At 42.1% G+C, this 21588-nt stretch overlaps 1 protein-coding gene across 9 annotated transcripts in view; it reads left to right on the top strand.

The window, feature by feature from the left end:
* Positions 1-21588, top strand: part of CCDC85A (coiled-coil domain containing 85A) — a 685546-nt gene that overhangs the window by 609921 nt on the left and 54037 nt on the right. Inside the window, exon 11 of one of the 9 annotated variants that reach the window (XR_010934546.1) lies at positions 16779-16967. The exons of the other annotated variants lie outside the window; for them this stretch is intronic. The gene's annotated coding sequence lies outside the window, so the exon portion shown is untranslated. Of the gene's footprint in view, positions 1-16778; positions 16968-21588 lie in introns of those variants that run through there. 9 annotated transcript variants of the gene reach the window in all.

Here is a 21588-nt window from a genome sequence, read left to right as displayed (position 1 = left end):
AGGCAATTATTTGTGAGTGGAAGGAAAGAGAACTGGTATTTGTTAGATGTCCACTGAGTCCAGGCCTTTGGCAGATCCGTAGTCTCATTGAATCTGTTCACGGTGCACTGTACAGTCCAAAGCAAGTTTCTTTGGCCTTGGAGTCGATGCAGTCCTAGCCTTGCAACTTACAGGCTATTGCCTGGAGAGAGAGAAGGCTGTACCTTTGGGAAAGCTAGGGGAATCTTCTCCTTTAAAAAACAGAATTCCCTTTTGGAGGTGGAAAGGAGAGGTGGCTTCCCTAGATCCCAAAGTTCTAGACTCTAAACTAGACCTTGAGAATGCTTCCTATAGAAATAACCTGAAAATATTATTAATACAGTAATTCTGTGTATTTTGCTTAGATGGAAACCTAGGCATTCCTTCTGTGGGGAAAAAAGAGAAAAGAACGTAGAATATGAATTTATGTGTCAAAACTGTTTTCAAATTTTTATTTATTTATTTATTTTTTAGCTGTGTTGGGTCTTCGTTGCTGCGCGCGGGCTTTCTCTAGTTGTGCCGAGCGGGGGCTACTCATCGTTGTGGTGCGTGGGCTTCTCATTGCGGTGGCTTCTCTTGTTGTGGAGCACGGGCTCTAGCATGCGGGTTTCAGTAGTTGTAGCTCGAGGGCTCTAGAGCTCAGGCTCAGTAGTTGTGGCGCACAGGCTTAGCTGCTGTGCGGCATGTGGGACCTTCCCGGACCAGGGCTCGAACCTGTGTCTCCTGCACTGGCAGGTGGATTCTTAAAACCACTGCGCCACCAGGGAAGTCCCTGTGTCAAAGTTTTTTCATAAGAAGGTAACTACAGAGTAAAATTTTAGATCTTATTTCTTGTTTGAAGACTTTAGAAGAAAGAAAATACGTGGCTTATGACATGAGTCCTTGTAATGGTTAAAATTAAATTTCTTTCTTGACTTCAGAACCAGCTCTTAAATCTGATAGGCAACTATGCAAATACAGCTGTTTTGTAAATAAGTTTTATGAATTTCAGCTTGCAACATATTGAGACCTCCAGCTTAATGATCATAAAAGCTTCACAGACCCTAGTTGGTATCACAGGCTCAGTTTCTAAAATGTTTTATGGTATAGTGTTAACTTATCTAATGGCACTGTATAAAATATTGCTCAGAATGTAATGGTGATGCTGATGGGAGAGGTGACAAGATTGTATGTAACATTTGGTTAATAATAAAAGTGATTTTGAAAATAAACTTTGAATGTAAATTGATACAGCCACTATGGAGAACAGTATGGAGGTTCCTTAAAAAACTAAAAATAGAACTACCATACAACCCAGCAATCCCACTACTGGGCATATACCCTGAGAAAGCCATAATTCAAGAAGAGTCATGTACCACAATGTTCACTGCAGCTCTATTTATAGTAGCCAGGACATGGAAGCAACTTAAGTGTCCATCGACAGATGAATGGATAAAGAAGATGTGGTACATATATACAATGGAATATTACTCAGCCATAAAAAGAAACGAAATTGAGTTATCTGTAGGTGGATAATCATCTGAGGTGGATGGACCTAGAGTCTGTCGTACAGAGTGAAGTAAGTCAGAAAGAGAAAAATGAATACCGTATGCTAATGCATATATATGGAATCTAAAAAAAAAAAGGTTCTCAAGAACCTAGGGGCAGGACAGGAATAAAGATGCAGACATGGGGAATGGACTTGACATGGGGAGGGGGAGGGGTAAGCTGGGACGAAGTAAGAGAGTGGCATGGACATATATACACTACCACATGTAAAATCGATAGCTAGTGGGAAGCAGCCGCATAGCACAGGGAGATCAGCTCGATGCTTTGTGACCACCTAGAAGGGTGGGATAGGGAGGGTGGGAGGGAGACGCAAGAGGGAGGGGGTATGAGGATATATGTATACGTAGAGCTGATTCACTTTGTTATACAGCAGAAACTAACACACCATTGTAAAGCATTTATCCTCCAATAAGGATGTTAGGAAGAAAAAAAAAGAAACTTTGGGGCAGTTTGAACTGGGGAAATGAGCCTACGTGTTATTGGTTCATGTTTTGACTGTCAACATTTGTTAAATAGCTTTAGGAAGGATTTGAACAAATAAGCCATCATGTGTCCCCTTGGGAAAGTTGTCACTGACTTTGACTATTGTGTTAGCTGAAGGCAGGAAAGGATGTTAACTGGAAAGCTGAATGCTTCCGAGAAGACCTGGGGTTTTGGCAGTGGGGATTGAGGTTGGCTTCATCACAGCACGGTTGGCTGAATGTAAGTCTAGCTCCATGTCTAGACATTAGGGTTGCTTCTTGAGTTTTTATAATATAATGTACACTTTGCCTGATAGAGAAAAAGGGTGGGTTTTTTCCTCCTTGTATATTTGTACAAGGCCCTGGAGGAGTCATACTGTTCGCACCAAGAACCTCAGTTTACCCCGTATAACATATGAAGAACAAGAGGCTTAAAGAAATGGCATATTCCTGGTCCCATCCAACTGTGGCAGGGCTGGAGTCATTTGCTGTCTCCGGTTCCAACTACTGTTTAACCTACATACTTATAGTCTCAGGGGAGACAGGGACATACCTTGGATGAAATGTCATGGCCATGTTCACTGATGCAACTGATTGTTGAGCAGATGTTTGCTTATTTTGACAAGTGGGGGGACAAGTCCAGAGAGGAAGGTTGCCCCCAAATACAGGAAGCAGTTTCTAGTGGATCCAAGACCAGTTTAGGATGCTGTGGAGGTTAGTATATATCCTTGCTGGAATCTACCTTTCTGTTACTCCTGTCAACTACAGCTGCCAGAAGCAACAAGAAGTCCCAGGGTTCATGTGGGACACAACAGGAATCAGGGCAATTCTGTGTAGATAAAATGGATTTCTTTTATTCTAACTTATAACAAGGCCCTTACAAAGTTGGACCACGATGATGATCTTATATTAAGAACCAGATCAATCCGACCAGACCAATCAAGCAAAGAAAACAAAAAATTGATCTGTTTCCGCTTCACTTTATTGGATTATCTGAGCACATTGTTAATTGATTTCATGTTCCCTGGGTTTAGTATTACTCTGACTGATTATTAGAAGTTTTTTTTTTTTTTAAGTTTTTATATGGCTACATCTGAGAATGCTCATTTAAGAATGCCCCAAAAGTGGAAAAAGAAAAATGAGATTCCTACTGTTAAAGCTGCTCCCTTCACATCTGAGTGTGTGAGGTCTGCAGCACTGCGTACCGCTGAGAAAAAGCAGCAGCCGGGAATTCTTCCAGGAAGCAAAATGGAAGCCAGGTCATATGGAAAACAGCACGTGCTTCTCAGGAAGAAAGGATTAGTCCCATCGAATTTTTCACGTGAGGTTTACAGGTGTCAATAGACAGAAAATGAAGACTGTTGAATTCCCTATTCATCCTACAGCTTGAGCCGTTTGTCTCTCTCTTGAATTCATACCTTCAAGGAACTCTTGATCCTTGCAATGCTGGCAACTTTTAATTTAGGGAGAGAATGTCAACTATGACATTTTCTACCCAAATTTCCTGTAAGTTCAGTGGCAGTGTCCTTAGACGTTTCCATGGATCTGTTATTCTTACTTGCTGGTATGTTTGACTTGAAATATAGGAGGGAGAGAATAATTTTGATTTGTATTTTGTTCCAGTTTTTAAAATTCTTCAGAATTCTTGGTCCTCTCTGGTGATAAGGCTCAGGGGAAGAGACAGAGGAAGAGAGTACAAACTTTAACGTCTCAAACTCTAGGGTTAGTCATCAGGGGCAGCCTTCTTTGACTGTTTCCCATTTCCCTCCTGCCCTCATCACGCTGCAGCATTCACACCATCCCTCAGGTCCCAGTGCCTTTTTCCATCAATACTTAAACATAGGATTTTGGCTTTTGCTGGCTTCTAGAAATTCTGGTAAGAATTGTTTACAGATTGCTTCTGAGAGCTCAAGCTGATGATCTGTTAAGCATTGTCCTGGTTTGGTTGGTTTTGATGACTTTGCAATAAAGTGATGGTGACTAATATTTAATGAGAATCTAGCCATGTGTCAGGCACCATGCTAAGAGCTTCTCTGTGAGTTCAGTTCACCTTTACAATGATTCTAAGAATGGAGCAGTAGAAATTCCCCTTTGCAGATGTGAAACCAGGTCTAAAGGCTGAATGACTTGCTCAAGGTCTCACAGCTGGTAGAGGGCAGAGCAAGGATTCAAGCGTCCATAGCGCTATAATACCTTATATCTCAGGGGTCGTCCCCAGACTAGCAACAAGATTGTCATCTCAGCCTGGAACTACTGAACCAGAAATCTACACTTTAAGGCAATCCAGAGGTGACTTGAATGCACATTAATACTTGAGAAGCGCTGCTGCACTCAGAAGTCTGATAAAGTGGAGACTGCAGTAGACAGGAGGGTCGGGACACTTGCTTCCTGGTGGCGCTGTTGAGGTGTGATGTTGGGCATTTGCTTTTCGAACTGTGTCTGAAGCAGGAGGTAGGAGCAGATAAAGAGAATCATTGGGGTAATGGTAACCTAAAGAGTAAATTTTGGGGTGTGGAAGCACCATCATCACTGTCATTATCACTAGTAAACATCCATTAAAACCTTCTTTAAATGGCAGCTCTCAGTTGATGGAATGATTTAGAATGACTCTGTTATGAGACATTTATCGGGAGAAAATGGGAGCCTAAATCAGAATTTCTTGGACTGAGTTTGAGTACCCGGAGACAGTGCTAAAAAAGCAAGGAAATAATTTTTAATTACATGTTTATTATAGTTACCACAGTGGTTTGGGTTTACATTTATAACGTAATGGGGTTGTATTCTGATGTAGGTACAATTTATGATGAATTGGGCCCTTTGTGTAATCAGTGTGTACCATGCATGATGCCCCTATTATAGACTTTGAAGAAGAGCCTTACTGCTTTCCATGATTATGAAGATTTATGATTATTCTATCTTTGCTTTTATGACATTGTAGATCGTATTTGTGACAGCTGTAATACCGAATCCTTGGTCAGAAATAAGCATCCAATTACTGTATAGTCTCAGCGGGAAAACATGATTGCTTTATGTGATACCACTTCATAAAGTGATTTTAAGGATTTTAACTTGGCGAAAAGGAAGTACTGTCTGCACAGCACTTTCATTTTAACATTCATTTATTTGATATTTATTGAGTGCCTACTCTGTGCTGATCACTTTCATCTCTAATTTTGAAAATCCGACAGTATTCACCAGTCCTGAAGCTGATTTGGTATAATGTTTCTGGCGTTTCACATGAAGAGACTAGACTTGGTGGTCTAGGTTTTGATCCTGAAATACAAGAGCATGATAACTAAGTTTGTAGAGTTCTTTATGCTTCCAAAATGCTTCATGTACACCATGCTGTTTAACCCTCATGTGGGTCAGGGTTTAACATGCTCATTTGATCGAAGGATTGATGAGTCAGATGGTCTTACTGTCTTTTGTATCCTGACAAAGTCTTTTGTTGTGAGCAGAGATGAGCAGTTGTCATTTTATTGCCTGACTGTTCGTGGCTGTTATTGTTTGTACCAACCAGTTGGCCGCTAGTCATGTTCTTTTTTGTGGTAACTTTGTCTTCTGTTTTCATCTTGATAGTCATTTATATCATATTTATCTTTGTATACATTTCAGTTTTACTTTCCTAATAGCCTGTGCAAATCTCACGTGTGTTATATTTCTTTATGTTCCTTATATTACCTGGTGCATCATAGGCCCTCGATAACTTTAGTTGAATTTTAAGTGGGAATAAGGAGAACTAATATCCTGCCATGGAAAATGATTTGCATCCTGCCCTCGCTTGTTTCATTTCCTAGGCAGTGTTTTTTTCTCTAGGTCCGTCAAGCCTGGGACTACTGTTTCCCTTTTCCAGGTTCTCACTTTAAGCCATGTCTTTGCCCAGCAGACCATGATACGACAAAGAGGATTTGGAGCCCAATAGACTCCGTTTTGCCAAATGTTCACTGCTCTGATAAATCATCTATTGGCTAAGCTAACTTTGGGGAATTACCTGTGGTGTTTAATTCTATTTGCTGGCCTCATCTGTTTGCCATGGATACTTGCCGTGGCAGAAGGTTGTCCTACAGGCACTGGTACATGATGTTGCCTGTGGCAACAAATAGCTAGCTGGGTGGCAGAGGAACAGGAATGGGACCTGAGTACTAGGTATTCACAGGGAGGGCAGGGACTTTGCTTGCACCCAGCAGAGGCTGGGGAGCCTTCTAGCCGGATAGTCAGCGCCGGGCCTGTGGAGGGACCCAGCGTGTGGTGTCGGGAGATGGTGTTGCTGCAGGCAGTAATCGGCGCTGAAAAGGCTTGTTTAGGGCAGCGGGTGTGTTTTGGTTGGTGATCAGCCACCTTGCAATGGGGATTCTGGAGGCAGGTAATCTGCAGAGATCCAGGTGAGCTGGCAGTTGAGATTAGATCTGATATTAAGTAGGAGAGATGAGGGACAGGAGGCAAGCTCTTAAATGAGCTTGGACACTTAGCTGTGGAGGGAGCGGGGAAGGCAGAGCCTCGGGATGGTGCAGAGAGAAGGTGGGGCTGCCTAACAAAACGGAACCTGGAGTTGGGAGCTGAGAGGTGCTCTGAAGACAGAGTGCTGACCTGGAGGAGGAAAATGCCGAGTCTCATCCCTGTTCTTCCACATATTAACCGTGCTGTCTCCAGAAATTAGTTTGCTTCTCTAGGCCTCCGTTGCCTCATCTGTAAAATGCAGAGGATGGTTTGAGGTGCATTTTCCAACCTGTGACCTGCATGGTGTTGTCCTTTGGGAAAAGCGTTCTGTGTTAAAATAGTTTGGGAAATGCTGCATGGTCTACCTTCAACATTGACAAGATTTACAGTATTTGTTATTATCTTCAAGTAGCCAGTGGTGACCTGTGATGACCTTTATTTAACCTAGTGGTTCTCAGACTGATTGACCATAGCGTGTCTTTTCCCCCGGACAGCTGTTGACTTGGTGAGGGAATCTCGAGCTTGGAAGCGCACAGTCTGAGGAAGACTGGGTTCAGTGATCTCCCAGATGCCTGCCAGTGGAGGATACCCTGAGTATATCCACTGCTCATTTATGAGGCTGCAGATACACAAATGGCTTGTCCAGTTGTGGAGCCACAAGGGGTCCTTTCCTTTCTACTTTAACTTGGTATCCCTTCCGTCTTGAAAGTTGTAGTGGAGACTCGCTGCTGTTTGGAATTTCCTGTCCCCCAGCCCCGGAGCACTGGTCCCTGATTCCCAATCATGATTTAGAGGAAGGGGTGTGGAGGGTGCCTGTGATTGTTCCTCCTTCCTTTCCCAGAGCCCTGGTGTTGGGAGTCAAGTCAGCCTCCCCGAAGCCGCTTCTCTTCCTCTCAGCCCCTTTTGCTGCATCTGTTACATCTTCTGGAAAATGAACCCCCGACACAGGGCATTATTTCAGTCACTGGGAACGTGTTTTCCTCTTTCCCAACAAGTGATTTACAAATAAACTTTTGGAATTCTGCCCACTCACCCCACCTCCCATGGGGTTGGCTGAGGTAGTTTCTTCAATGCAATCTGTTTAAATATTTTCTAATCAATAATAGGAAAAAAATACTAATTGTTTTCTCAGGCTGCACTTTGCATAAATAACTTTTTTCCCAGTGGCCTTTTGAGAATGGGGAAATTTCATAAAACAACTCGGTGGAAGTAAAAGTGACTATTTGTTTAGTGATTGAATCAAGCTATGGAAATGACTTTGAGACTGAAAATATTTACCCCCATAGCAAGTATTTATGCAGCTTATACCACGTGTCTATCATTGTGCCTGACATAGTGGGATATCAACCAAGCTCCTGCCCTCAAGGAACTTACACAACTGGGGAAGTAAAACCATACGGTTACATGAGAATGGAATCCAGTGTTATTCTACATAGCGTTTCATTGAGTTAAGGCAGTGTAGGGTATGAATTCAGAGACAGGAGTGACCATGACAGACTAACTTAGTCAAGGGAGTTGGAAGGACTGCCGAGATGGAAGGACTTGAGGGCCAGCTACTGTAAGATAGGTGGGATTTATAGCTTTTACAAAGAAAAGGGCCAGTGTTTAAATGGGCAAAAGCATAAGTAAATCAAACCTCCTCAAAGAAAAGACTTTTGAAACCCTGTTGAGTGCTAGGCTGTGTGTTTTGTAGCAGGGGGTGATCATGGGAACTTCCTCTCTGAGGTGGCAAGTGGATGTGTAGGACCTGAGACAATGAATGTGTAAACAGAGCCACCTCAGACAGAAAAAAATAACAAATCCCAGCTTCCCTGTTTAGTTGGAAGTTGGAACTTTCCCAGCTTGGTGGTGGTGCACAGACCACCTAGAAGGAGTCGGCTCAGTGCTGGACTTGGTGTTGGCAGACCTGGGACCAGATAGAGTGGTGACAGGGGAGCACAATGCTTAATAATAAATAATAGCAATACATTCCTGAGACATTTGTTAAAAGAACTTAGATAGATATTTGGATCAGTTGATAGCCAAGGAGATGATAAATTTCAAATAAAATGTTGCCTGTTTCCTTTTGGAATCATTCCAAGAACTGCCCCAGTGCCAAATATGGTTTGGATGGCATTTAACTATTAACCTTTGCCAGGACGCTTATATGATCATATGGGCATTTATATTGTTCTCCTATAACCTGTTCTTGGATATTAGGGACAAAACCAATCTGATCCCATCTTGGATTTTTTTTTTTTTTGTACATTTTTTATGTATATTTTATTTCTGCTTTTGACTGGGCTCAAGGACCCACACAAAGGACCTTTGTCTCCTGCTGAGTGCCCAGATAGATCACTCCAGTGATCTACCTGAGTTTTATTTTTGGCATTGTTACTATTGACAGAAATTGATAGGCTGTTGATGAAGCTAACTGACCAGTTCTCTTGAAGCCTTGAACTGGTTTGCAGTTGTAGACCCAATCTTAGTACCTGACTTGGAAAAAGTCACTAACCTTTGCTAGATCCCTATCACCCTGTCTGTTGAATAGTTACGATACTATTGTGAGAATAAAACAAAGTGTCCAGAAAGCACATAGTACAGGAATGTTCTGTTAAATATATTCTATTAGGATATTTGTCTTCAGTACAGACACATGGTTGACTGTCCATAAATATTTGTTGAATAAGTGTGTGGTTAAAGATTTCCACTTCTGTTTCAGGCAGTTATTCACAAAATAGCAAAATGTCACTTTTCTATGATAAACATACGTCAATGGCATTCAATAAATTGAAAGTATTAATGGTAGTTGTCAAAAGGTTTTTAAAATGTCTTTTGTGTGTGTCTTACCCGTGGCTGGAAAAAGATTCCTAAGCCAGAGTTATAATTTTTTTTTCTATTTTGTGTTCCAACGGACTTTCTATTCAGAGGGCATATTTTAGCTTCATATATTGGAGAATTAACTCAGGCTATCTCACATTCTGAGAGATGCACGTAGTAATTGGAAGATGGTGAAGTGGAAGATTTTTCTTTTCCTGTTATTAGAAGCCTGTATTTCCCGTAGCTAAGCCAATTCAGCAAAGACTTGGAGGTACCAATTATTTAAGGTTTTACTTTCAAGTTGCAAACTTTAATTAAAATGTATCGTTGCTATGGTTTCCGAGGCCTCCATTTGAGCAATTTATCTGTAAAGATATTTTCACAACATAAATTCCACATTAATTGGGAGTTTACCTTCTGTGTTGAGGGGCACACCTACTCCAGCATGTAGCAGTCCAGAGAGTCTGGGCTGCCATTGCTGGATATAGCATTTCCCCCAGATCTTCTTTCCAAATGGAACATTGTGCCATTTTTCATAAATATTAATGTATGAACTAAGGCTGTCTGTCTTGACTTGCCAACCTAAGTGAGAATTTAAATACTTAGCCAGGCAACTGAGTTCATCTGTCCCCAGACTTTCTCTTCCCTCAATAAGAGGAAATTTTACTTGAAATATTGGAGTTGTCTTCATAATTGGAAATGAATTTTTCAGAAGGGACTTGAAAAGGGTGTTTGTTTCAAAGCCCCCGCAGAGCAGTTTGACTGATACTCTTGAATAGCCTTTGGAGTTTAAACTTTCTTAAATGATTTTTTAAACGCCAGGTCATCATGGGTCTGCTTGTCTGTGGTGTCATCTCCAGGTCCCACTTTCTCTCTCCACGTCACCTCCATCCTCAAGTCCTGTGGTCTTTTACATTGTGGAGGTGGGGGATTGTCTATGACCACTTTACTCTTTCTTTGACTAACCAGAACACAGCAAAGCTTCTGAAATCCAGTTCATCTTATTTATTCTTGTGATGAAAGCAGATGACTGCTTATGCATGTCATCTACTGAGATGACTTCCTCGGGCATTTTTTATAGTCAGTCCAGAGTGCTAGAGCCAGCATAATCTGCCTTATCTGTACCAATCAATACATCACTTCCTAGAGACATTTGTGGAATTTTAGAGCTGGAAGGGATCACATGAACCTAATCACCAAGCTGGTTTGAGGTAGATACAGACTTGATGCCTAACACTCTTCTTTCTAACTGTACTCTATTTTTTAAAAAATATTTTTCTCATCTCTACCACAGGGCCTTTGCATGCACTTCCCCTTTTTCTAGAATGCTCATCCTCTAACCGTGGCTGGCCCTCATTCATTATTAATTAAACACCTATTCTTCAGAGAGGCCTTCCCTAACCATCCAATCATTCCTTCATCACCCTTAACACATTTGAAATGATTTTATTTATTTTCTTGCTTCTTATCTATTGTTTGTTCTCCATTGTAGCTCAGTGTCTGAAACATTCAAATATTTGCTGAATAAATAAATATGCTGTTTTGGCCTAAATTCAGTGTTTATTAGCGGCCAGAGGGTCACTAGTCACTTTACAAAGAGTAGTCAAAGTGTGTACACATTGAGTCAGTGCTGTTCCGAAACACAGGCATTCCCTTTCCTTTGAATCACCTTACCCATTTGTATTCGGCTGGTTTTTACTCCCATTTCACAGATTCTCTTTGCTGGCGTTCAGTGCTTGATGCAGTAGTCAGGCTGCACTCAGTGGAAGCTGTGACTTGCCAGTGTTCGTGTGTATGGCTGAGAGCAGAGCAGCCCGTAAAGCGAGGCTGAAGAGCCTGTGAACTGCGTATGCATAGGACCAGGGGAGACAGCACAGATGTGGAGCGCAGCCCTGTCTGCCATCGCAGTGCTGGAGGCAGGGGGCAGAGCAAGCACCCTGCTCCGCCGCAGAGGGCCAGAGACATGGGCCGGCGGTGGTGGTCTCACAACGACACTTAGCACTAGAAGGGAGGCCGGTGTTAGTAATAGCTGGGGCTTACTGTGTGCCAGCCACTGTTCAGTGCCTACACAGAGTAACTCACTCAGTACCTACCGCTGAGTGGAACGTTGTTATTCATCCACTTTGCAAATGAGGAAACGGAGACGCAGGAGTTTAATAAATCGCTCAAGGCCACAGAGGAGGTCGTTGAGTCAGCATTCAGACTCAGGCAGTCTGGCTCCAGGCTCTTAACTACTAGTCTGAGCCAGATCCCAGATGAGTGTCTTCGGTTCTAACAGTAGCATAAAGAGAATATTGCACAGATAGAGTGGGGTCAGATAAAGGCTGGAACTGTCTGGAAGACTTCCAGCTAAATTTAGCGGAAGCCAGTGAAGAGGAAAGAGGCCTGGTCCTGGAAATCAGGCACAGGGCAATCCTAGTCATCTCCTTGCCTGAGCTTTGTTCCTAAGAAATGTCCTTGAAAGGTCTACTGCTTGCCTTCCTTCCTGGCCTCTGCTTTCCTTCAAGGTGCCGTGCTCCAGTCCCCAGCCTGACATTGGATTTGTGGCTTAAGTCTGGGTGCAGGTCCTGGGATTAGAGTCTTGATTGTCAGAGCAGATTAAAAGCATTCAAAGTGTGCAGCTTCTCAAGAGTCCTGCAGGTTGGGCAGAGCCAGGCAGAGTCTTCTAACCCCTAGACCACAGTCCTTTGTCCAGGAAAGAATATCCTAAGACTTTGGATCCAACATGCTCCATTTTACTGTAAAAATCATTGCATAAAAATATATAAACCAGTAGCCTAAATTAAGAGCTTTTTAAACAAGTTAAAAACCTTTTATTTAAGGGTAACTTTTAAGAGCCAGACAAGTTTTTAAAAGACCAAATGAACTCTTGACAAAGGTTGTTTTTGAAGTAAACAAAGATTGCATATTTTCAGGTGCTGATAAAAGTGGAATAAAATATGTGGAAAAGACAACATGATAAAAGAAACAATAAGCATGCAGAAGACTCAAGTACCAGAGACCAGGACCCTGTGGAATGTCCTGGAGAGTGGTTAGGGAGGTCACTGGACCCCACACACAAAGTGACTGGACAGTGAGTGTAGAGCCCAGGTGCTGAGAACTGAACGGAAGACAGACCTTAGCTTCTGAAAGTGTAAAAAGCTGAGGCCGAATCCTTCCACTGTCAAGGATTCTGGTTAGAGCTCCAGGGAGATGCCCTGTTGAAGTTAACTTTCAAACTACTGTACCATCTGCTTGCTGTTTAGATCTGAGTGAGCAGATGGTGGTAAAAGGTATCCTGATTCTGTGGGTATGAGACGGTTCCATTTGGTATTTCCTTCCTGGGCTAGAAGCTTGTCTGCTCTGATGTGGGAGACTTGACTAAACTTCTAAAAATTTTTTCTCCTTGCGTATGTATCAAATACCTAGTGATCGTGGTGATTACAAAGCAAGTATTTTTTCTAGGCTGCTAAAAAAAATAAAGCTGATTGGAATTTATTTACACAGAATTGAGCACTGTCTTCAGAATTATGTGCACTTCTTCTGAGTAATTCATTTTTCTCCATGTATATTAGGAGCTAGATTCTTAGCTTGATAGCAGGGATAGGATAAGTGGTGTCTCTTGATGATAGACTGAATTCTCTCTCAGTTACCCCTGCACAGACAGCAACAGGAAAATAAATTTCGAGTGAGTTGCTATTTAGACTAATCTCTTTATAAGTCAGTTCATTAAAATGGGCATTATGGAAAGATATATACATTTGTAGATGTAAGAGGTGTCTGTCATTTTCCATGGATTTGGATTTACCTGGGCCGTGGGCCTGTTGTTTTATTCTACCTTAATGTTCCCCGGGTGCTTCTGTTAAGTGATATACAATACATCAGATTCTCTTTTATTATCATCAGGAAGAAGGTTAAACAGCATTGGTAGCCGTGACATTAAATTAAGCAGAGTGAACCTTTCATTGGGTTCCCCAGCTGTTCAGAAGAGAATCCAGGAAAGCCGCTGCTTTGAAAACAGCTCAGGTTAGACATTAGCCAGAAGAATCTGCTCTTTGCCTTTGTCCAGTAGTTTCTTCTAACCCTGCAGGTTTCTGAATTGTAAGAAGTTTGTGAAATTGTCCAACGATTGCATTGTGAATGGCATCTATATTTATGAAGCCCACTAATGACTTTGCAGATCCAGGTACTTAGCTGGGGATGGTTTGGTGGTTGTTGACCGTGAAACTTGCTGCCTTCACTTTGGCTGACTCTTGTTGACCTGAAGGAACAACCGTATGAATTGAAGGGGTGATGTATTTGTTTTGTATCTCAGGGAAAACAGAGTTTTCTTTCAACAGATGCGTTCGTCGAGTGATGGTGTAGCGTTCAAGTGTAATGATGAGGGAGAGACTTTAAATCAATCAGACTATCGGTGCTGCTCACCCTCCTTGGCCATTGTTTAATTTGGCCTTGCCTCTGCCTCTTCACAGGGTCTGTGTTCTCCAGCAGTGAGGAGTGGGCTTTGAGGTCCAGAATTGCACTCTACTAGCTTTGTTACTTTGAGGAGTTACTCAACACCTCTAAGCCTCCATCTTTCATCTCTAAGATGGGAATAATAATACCTGCTTCTTAGTTTGGCAGTGAGGATCAAATGCATTAGTGCACGTGAAAAAATGCCTATGCCTTTTTAGCGAAGTGCTTGATACATGCTAAGTCAAATTAAAGTTATTAGCCATTATGTGTGTCATCTGACATACTTGCTTGACCACATTGATTAGTCTGTTGTTGCCTAATAACTGTTTAGTGAAGACAAAATGATCGAATCCTTGGGAATGGAGAAGAGCCCAAGGGAACTTTGAGGTCAGCAGGAGTTTTCCTGGCCAGAACTTGCCTTCCCTCCTGCACTACGGTCAAGTGTCTCTAAAATCAAAGGGCGTGAAAACCAATGTGAACGCATCCAGGGTGCCCTGTGTTGGCTGTATTTAATAGGACTTTTGAGATTTATTTCCCATTACAATTTTTCCAGTGGTGGGAAAAAAAAGCTTGATATCTTAAGTTTAGAATACCATTGTCAAATAAAATGCTGAGATTAAGTAGTGCTTTTATAGTTTTCTGGCTCCTTGTTTTTGCAAACATTCAGTAATTTGTTCTCAACAATGTCATCAAGTAATATTCTGTTGTATTGAGATGTCTTTTTTTCCTTAGCCTTGTAACTTTCTTTCATGGAAGGAGTTTTTAAGTACACAGTTGAGGAAAGAAATCTGTAAGGGTAGGTGTTCTTAAAGAATAGAATTTTTAAATGTTTAAAAGCTTCACTTAAAACATGTTTAACTGCCCTAATCAGAACTGGTATACATCTGTCACATGAGTGTGCTTTTATTCCCCTTCTCAGAACATAACAACATCATCTTAAATATTCTCTGCTTCTCCAAGGCTTTGTGCATGGTAGATAGTCTATAAATGTTTGTTTAATGAATAAATGAAAGAACAGCAACATAACTTACATATACTGTTAGAAACCTTTATCTTAGCTGCCTTTAGCGGTTAAGCCACTAATATGGATTATGGTAAAACACATGATAATCGTAACCCAGGAATTGTGGGTCTTAAAGATCATCCATTTCTATGTGCGTATTTGCGTGAAAACTGAAACCCACAGAGCTAGCACTTAGCCACTGTGCTTTACTTTACTCCTTCCAAAATTACTGTGGGAGGGCAAGGGGGCCCCAAGAGGAGGAGAAAGAGAGGCATGCTGAAAGGGAGGCAGCAGGAGGAAAGCGAAGTGGGAGGATTGGATTTGGGAATGAAACACAGTGAGAGTAAAGGAGAGAGAGAGAGAGATCTAATTAAAAGGTACCTGAGCAGAAGATACACAAGCTCTGTGGTCGTGTCTACAAAGGCAGCCGGCTGCTTGCTTAGCTTTCTGAGGCTCGGGGCTGGGGAGGCGGGGGTTGTGGCTGTGCACCTGCCCTGTGGCTCTTCCCCTCCACCAGGCTTCTCTATTCAGACCCTTCTCCAAACCGCAGGCTTTTGACAGCAGCTCTCTACTGGGGACTTCCACATTTAAACTACCCCATATCCCTTCTCGGAGCTGCAGAGTCATATATTTAACTGCCTCCTCTGGATCTTGCCTTAGATGTCCAGTAGAAATATTAAGCCTAATGTGAACAAAATAGAATTCTTGATTTCAAACCCCACTTCTCTCCACCTCCAAGCCATCTCCCCATCCCCTGGTTGCCCTTGCCGGAAAGGTAGCCATTACCTTCGATTCCTTTTCTTCGTAAGACCTCACATTTGCTCCATAGCTATGCTTTGTCCTTAGTCTCTTTCCCCAGGAGGCTTGTTGAATGTGACCACTTCTCTGTGCACCACGGCTATGGCTCCTTCACAACCCACAGTCACCTCTCAGCCCACCTCCTACAGAGGTCCCCTCAATCATCCCCCAAACTTCACTCTCATCCTGTTTTTCCTCTGTCTTTCACAGAGCAGCCAAGACGATCCTTTTAAAGTATACATCGGATGGTGCCAGTGGAATGTACCAATCCCTCTTTTCCCCAAATCGCTCCCCACTCCAAACAGTACAAAATCCCAGGTCCTTACACGGGCTTGCTGACACCGTGGGTCTTGTCTCTGCTGCTCCAACTTCATCTCCCCTCACTTTCCTCACTTCTTTCTGGCCACTTCAGTCTTCTTTCTTTTCTTTGAGTGCCTGTGGCTCATTCCCATGTTGGGGACTTTGCAAATTCTGTTCTTGCTGTTTGGAGAGTTCATTCCCAGAATCTTTGCATTCAAGTGTCAAGTTGAATGCCTCAGATCTTCTCAGATGATCTCGATCTAAGCTAAAGTGGTGGAGGGTGTACAGGGGAGCAGTGTGCTTATTTATGTGTGTGTCTGCATGTCTGTCTGTCTTGTCTGTCTTCCGTATTAGAGTGTTCCATGAGCAGAGGAGCCCTTTTTGTTTGTTTTCAGTGGACTGTCTATAGCACATGAAAGAGTGTCTAACACATAGTAAGTGCTCAATGAATGTATGTTAAGTGATTACAAAGGGCTTGTTAATACATGCTAAAATAGCTAACAACAAAAAAAGTTCCACAGTATGTGGTCTTTCCAATTTTGTTTATCTAAACTAACGACACTTATCCATTAACTAACTGCATTCATCCATTATCTGTCCATATCACTTTGTGTACAGATAGATAATGCTAAAACATTGTGAAAACTTTGCTTTTCTTGTGTAAGGCAACTATTCCTTAATTGCTACACTATGAGTTTGTTTGGCCAGCTGTTGTTTCATAGCCACTGCAGAGAGTATATATAGGCTGAATTGAACAACATTTTTATGAATTCCCAATTGATAGAATCCAGATTAATGACGCTTTGCTGTACAATATGATAAAAAATATTTTTATTTTGCTGCAATGTATGACAGTAAAAAAACAACTGTGCACAGGCTTCTAAAAAATCTAAATATACATAAAAAGTCAAAATAATTATCCTAAGAGAAAATAAAATTTTTATAGACTTACTGTCTTTTGAAAATTTGTTTTCTTATAGATTTGCTTCCTTGTTCGTTCATTGACAATGCTGACAAGATGCACTTACAAGGGGGCTGTATTCAGTGAAGGAAATTGTTACATTTCTTAAAATGACATCAATTTTTATCCTCTGGCATTGGGAAAAGGCAGCATTTTCTCTGGGAAATGACAGCAGCAGCAGCAGCAACATAACAATGGAAAGTAAGACACATTTTAACCCTGAATAGCTGTTAAAATGGTACTCATGCTAAACAGCTCTTCAGAGTTTCAAATATTTTCCATAGAGTCTCCAGTCCTTTAGGCCAGTTCAGTGCTACTTACCTAGTGTCTCCTTCATGGAGCTGATGCTTTCAAAGGGAAAAGTCAAAGTGAAGGGAATTTTAGGGCACACAAAGCCAGACTGTAAGCCAGACTTCAGTTTCGATGGCTTGCTATTGTGTGATTTTTTTGGTGGAAATCTGACTGCATTTTGAGTTAACTGCTTGAAGCTGTTCGGGGAGCAACAAACTTGGGTTAGCTGCCAGAGCAGTTGGGAACCGAACGATGAGGACATTCGTTCATCAGAAATTCACAGGACACCTTCTAGCACATAGCGCTAATGCGAATCATAGGACAGCTCGGAAAGTAACTATAAGGCAAGGCCTTGCCACGTGGAGCCTCTAGCTTCTAGAGAGAAATGGAAGCTGAAACACCCAGGTGCCAGTTCCCAGGAAGAGGTACAGGTGGATGATAGCAAATAGGCAACAAAATGCGATTCTCTCCCATTTTAAAAACACTCTCATTTGGAAAGAGGAGAAACTTGAAAAATTTTTGGTAATTATTTTCTGGAACAAAGTTAGGACATAGACCCTGATTTTCTTTTCTGTTTTCTAAATTGGTTTATGTGCAAATCATTGGATTTCAATATCCATTTAACTATTATATTTACTCTTTTACAGAAAATAATAAGTGAAAACAATCTGGACTGTTTCCAAGAACATACCACTTGCATGGCACTAGAGGGATCACACTCGTGATTTTTTTCTGTCAAAGCATTCTTGGAAAAGGATACAGTATTTCCAGCTTTCATTCTAATAAATGGGACAGCACGTTGCTCTGTTTCCTTTTCCTTTGAAATGACAGGTTTTTCTCTTCACGGAGAAACATAACCTGTTTTGAATGGACCGCTGCTCTCCGGCCTCCTCAGGCTGCTCTCTCACAGCTCAGAGACCCTCACTCAGGGCCCAGCTGGCACCTGCCCTGTGCCCCACAGCTATGCTCGCTCCTGTGCCCTCCCCCTCGGTACACCCCTCCCTCGCAGGGAGTGTCTGGAAGGAGAATGTCCAGGTGAAGTTTAAATTCCTTCTAGTGGTATTTCTAACCAAAGGGGGAACCTTATCAACTTAAGCAGATGTCCAGATGAAGGCATTTATATTGTATTCCAAGATGTTACTGGCAGAAATGGTTCATGTTTTGCACATTTCCCGTAACTTTTTATGTCTGTCTCTTTCTCTTTATCCCTCTTTGTACTCTCCCTTCTCTTTCCTCCTCGCCTTCCCCGCCACCATGTGCCACCCCCCCCCCATTAAGACATTTTTTTTGAGCCTGGTGAAAACACATTTCAGATTTTATTTATTCATTTATTTTTTCTTTTTATTTGGTTACGTCGGATCTTAGTTGTGGCACACAGGATCTTCACTGCAGCATGTGGGATCTTTCATTGCGGTGTGCAGGCTTAGTTGCCCTGCGGCATGTGGGATCTTAGCTCCCCGACCAGGGATCGAACCCACGTCCCCTGCATTGGAAGGTGGATTCTTAACCACTGGACCACCAGGGAAGTCCCCAGATTTTTTTATTGAAATTACCCACCAGTGATTAGATCTGACATAATTTGAGAACCTCCCAATGTTTCCATCCAAAGTTTAATGTTCTCTAGAATGTTCTTCGTGTTCAGTGGCACAACAGAATTGATATTAGGCTCCATTCAGATACAAACCCAGTCTTACCTGGAGTGATTGACAATTGTAGACCTGTACTATGAAATAATTTCTTTTCAGGGCACTATCTGTGTAATGGGTTGATTGACTCATTCAATAACTTTTTAATGTGCAGACACTATTCTAGGCGCTTGGAGTACATCACTCAACACAACAGACAAAGATCCCTGCCTTGTGGAGTTCACATTCTGATGGAGAGAGACAGGGCTTATACAATAAACATAACATATGAACAAGCTAACTTATATGATAGAAAGTGATAAAGTATTTTGAAGAAAAATAAAGAAGTACAACAGGCCAACGGAGATCAGGAGAATGTGGGGTGGAGGTGGGGATAGTTTACAGGATTAAACGAAGAGGACTTGGTAAGTCTCACTGAGAAGCTGAGACCTGAACAAAGACTTGTAAGAGTGAGGAAATTGGCCAAGCAGCTCCCTGGGGGAAGAGCAGTCCAGAGAGTGTGGACGACTAAAGCTAGTGTATGCCTGGGGTGTCCAGGAGCAGAAAGGAGGCCTTGTGGCTGGAGCAGAGGTGTGACGTCATGAAGTCAGAAAGGCACCAGGTCCCCAGATTACATGGGGCCCTGCTGGCCTTTTTAAGGACCTTGACTTTTATATGGAGCAAAATGGTGAGCTCCTGCGTGGTTCTGGAGAACGATGTGATCAGACTTAGCATTTTAGAAGGAAAACCCTGGCTGCCGTGGGGTTGAAATAGACTTTGAATGATAGTAGACCTGGGAGAGGAGGCAAAGATAGAAGTGAGGACACCTGTTAGGAGACTAGTGGGAGGTTGGATTTTTAGGATATCTTGGCGGCAGGGTCAACAGAATTTCCCAATGGATGGGAAGTGGGGCGTGTGAGAGGGTGGAAACAAATGTAATGCTAAGGTTTTTGTCACAAAGAAAACCTAATAGTCAAAGGGTTCAAGTCTAGGTTTAAGTGTAAACAGCCAAAGGGAGCACAAGGTTTTTAAAAATTTAAGTAGTGGAGGAAGGGGACAAGATGGATCCCGGTTTCAAGCTGCTGTCCCTTCCCCCTTCACAGCTGGATTCCAGCAGAGGAGTCTTCCCAGCCAGGGCCTGTGCACCCCCCTTTCCTGATGCCTAGAACTCTCTTCTCCAAGCTCTTTGCATAGTTGGCTCATTTGCAGGCTGTAGTCCCCAGAGAGCTCTTCTAGGCCACGCTCCCTACTGTAGCTGTACTTCCGCTCAACTCTGCTAGTTCTCTGTTTCATTGCCTTTATGGCGCATGTTGCCTCCACAAAGGGGAGAGTATTTGCTCTCCACTGTCGGTCTTCCTCTCTGGAACGTGCACTCTGTGAATGCACAGAGCTTATCACTTTTGCTTGGTGCTGTATCTCCGTCATCTAGAACAGTGTCTGCCACACAGCAGATAATCAGTATTGGGTGAAGACCAAGTCTTGATATTACAGGAAGTCAATAAATATGTATTAAATCCCTACAGGAAACACCAACAGTCACTGGGTAGGGTTTAAGGGAATATTTGCAAGTAGCATATTTGGGCAAAAAATGAAAACATGAAAGTAAATAACATACAGACAACTAGGTAAAGGAACACCACAAGGCACTCTAATACATGATTTCTTGGCAAATGATAAGAAGGAAAATGAACGAGATTTATGGAGGGAGCAGAATTTAAAACTGTAGAATTATTGATCTTCAGAGGTAAAGGGACTAGCCCAGCAGCACACACAGATAGAAGTCTTTGCAGCACCTCATTGAGCGCTCTCCAAGCATTTCCAAGAACACGAATCACGTTATCATCTGAAGCAGTATATTCTCATCTTTGGATATTCTAATTATTAGAAGGCTGTTTTTCGTAACATGCATAGAGAAATAAGGAGTATGGACTGGGCTGGGAATGATTATTTGGTAGGGGAAGGTGTGGGCAGAGACCCAGAGCTAAGTTGGGGCCAGTGAATAACAGGGAACAGGTCTCTACATGGGAGGACCGGGTAGAAAATAACTATCTCCTATTTCTTTCAGATTGCCACAGAGAGAAGGGTCTGACAAGAGTAGAATTAGCTTCATAGATGATGGACCAGAGCAAGACCTGACATCATTTTTTTACCTACTTAGGACAATTAAAGCTCCCATTAAAAATTTAAAAATTCTACCTCTGCCAATAAAGCAGCCCGAGTTAAATATCCAGGCAAATCCGAAACTGCTGATGCCAACAAGATTTTTTTTTTTTAATAAGTAAAGCATCAAATTATAGTGAGAACTGTAATCACTTATACTTCTGGAGCTCATACGAATTCTAAGTAGGAGGCTGAACTTTGCTTGCCTGAGGAAGAAAGAGAAACACTTTTAGAACAGTAATAATTTTTTAAATATATAGTTCTGAAGTCATTTCCTTCGGAATGTGTAAAAGCCTGTGGATGGTGGGATTAATTTGGAACTAATTCAAGCACTGTCTTTAGAGGTTGGGGCTTATTAAAGAGATTTGCCTCCAGATTTGAAATCATGTGACTGTTGGACTCTCTCTGGCCGAGGGAGACTAACTCAGTCACCGAAAAGCTAACATCTATGAACCCACAGCAGCTACAGTCTTCCAGATGACTGTCCTCCTTTATATTCTTCCAAATGCTGTAATTTGTTTTAGAATGGACCATTACCAGGTTTTATTTTTCGCCCTGAAATTTTGAAGACCAGACAGCACTTCATCTAATCAAAACTACTCAGAAGTTTGACCAACCTTAGACAGTTGCAAATATCAGCAGTAAACCTGTCATGTACGATAGTCAGAGTAATCCTTGGCTGATGTCAAGGACGGGATTCCCCCAGGGAGAGAAACACTGCTTTAGAAATCAAGGGGGAAATTAGAGGGTTTA

This window comes from Pseudorca crassidens, chromosome 14 (genome assembly GCF_039906515.1).
Source record: "Pseudorca crassidens isolate mPseCra1 chromosome 14, mPseCra1.hap1, whole genome shotgun sequence".
In the NCBI taxonomy this organism is placed as follows: Eukaryota; Metazoa; Chordata; class Mammalia; order Artiodactyla; family Delphinidae; genus Pseudorca; species Pseudorca crassidens.
This window is presented reverse-complemented; position numbering and strand designations above follow the sequence as displayed.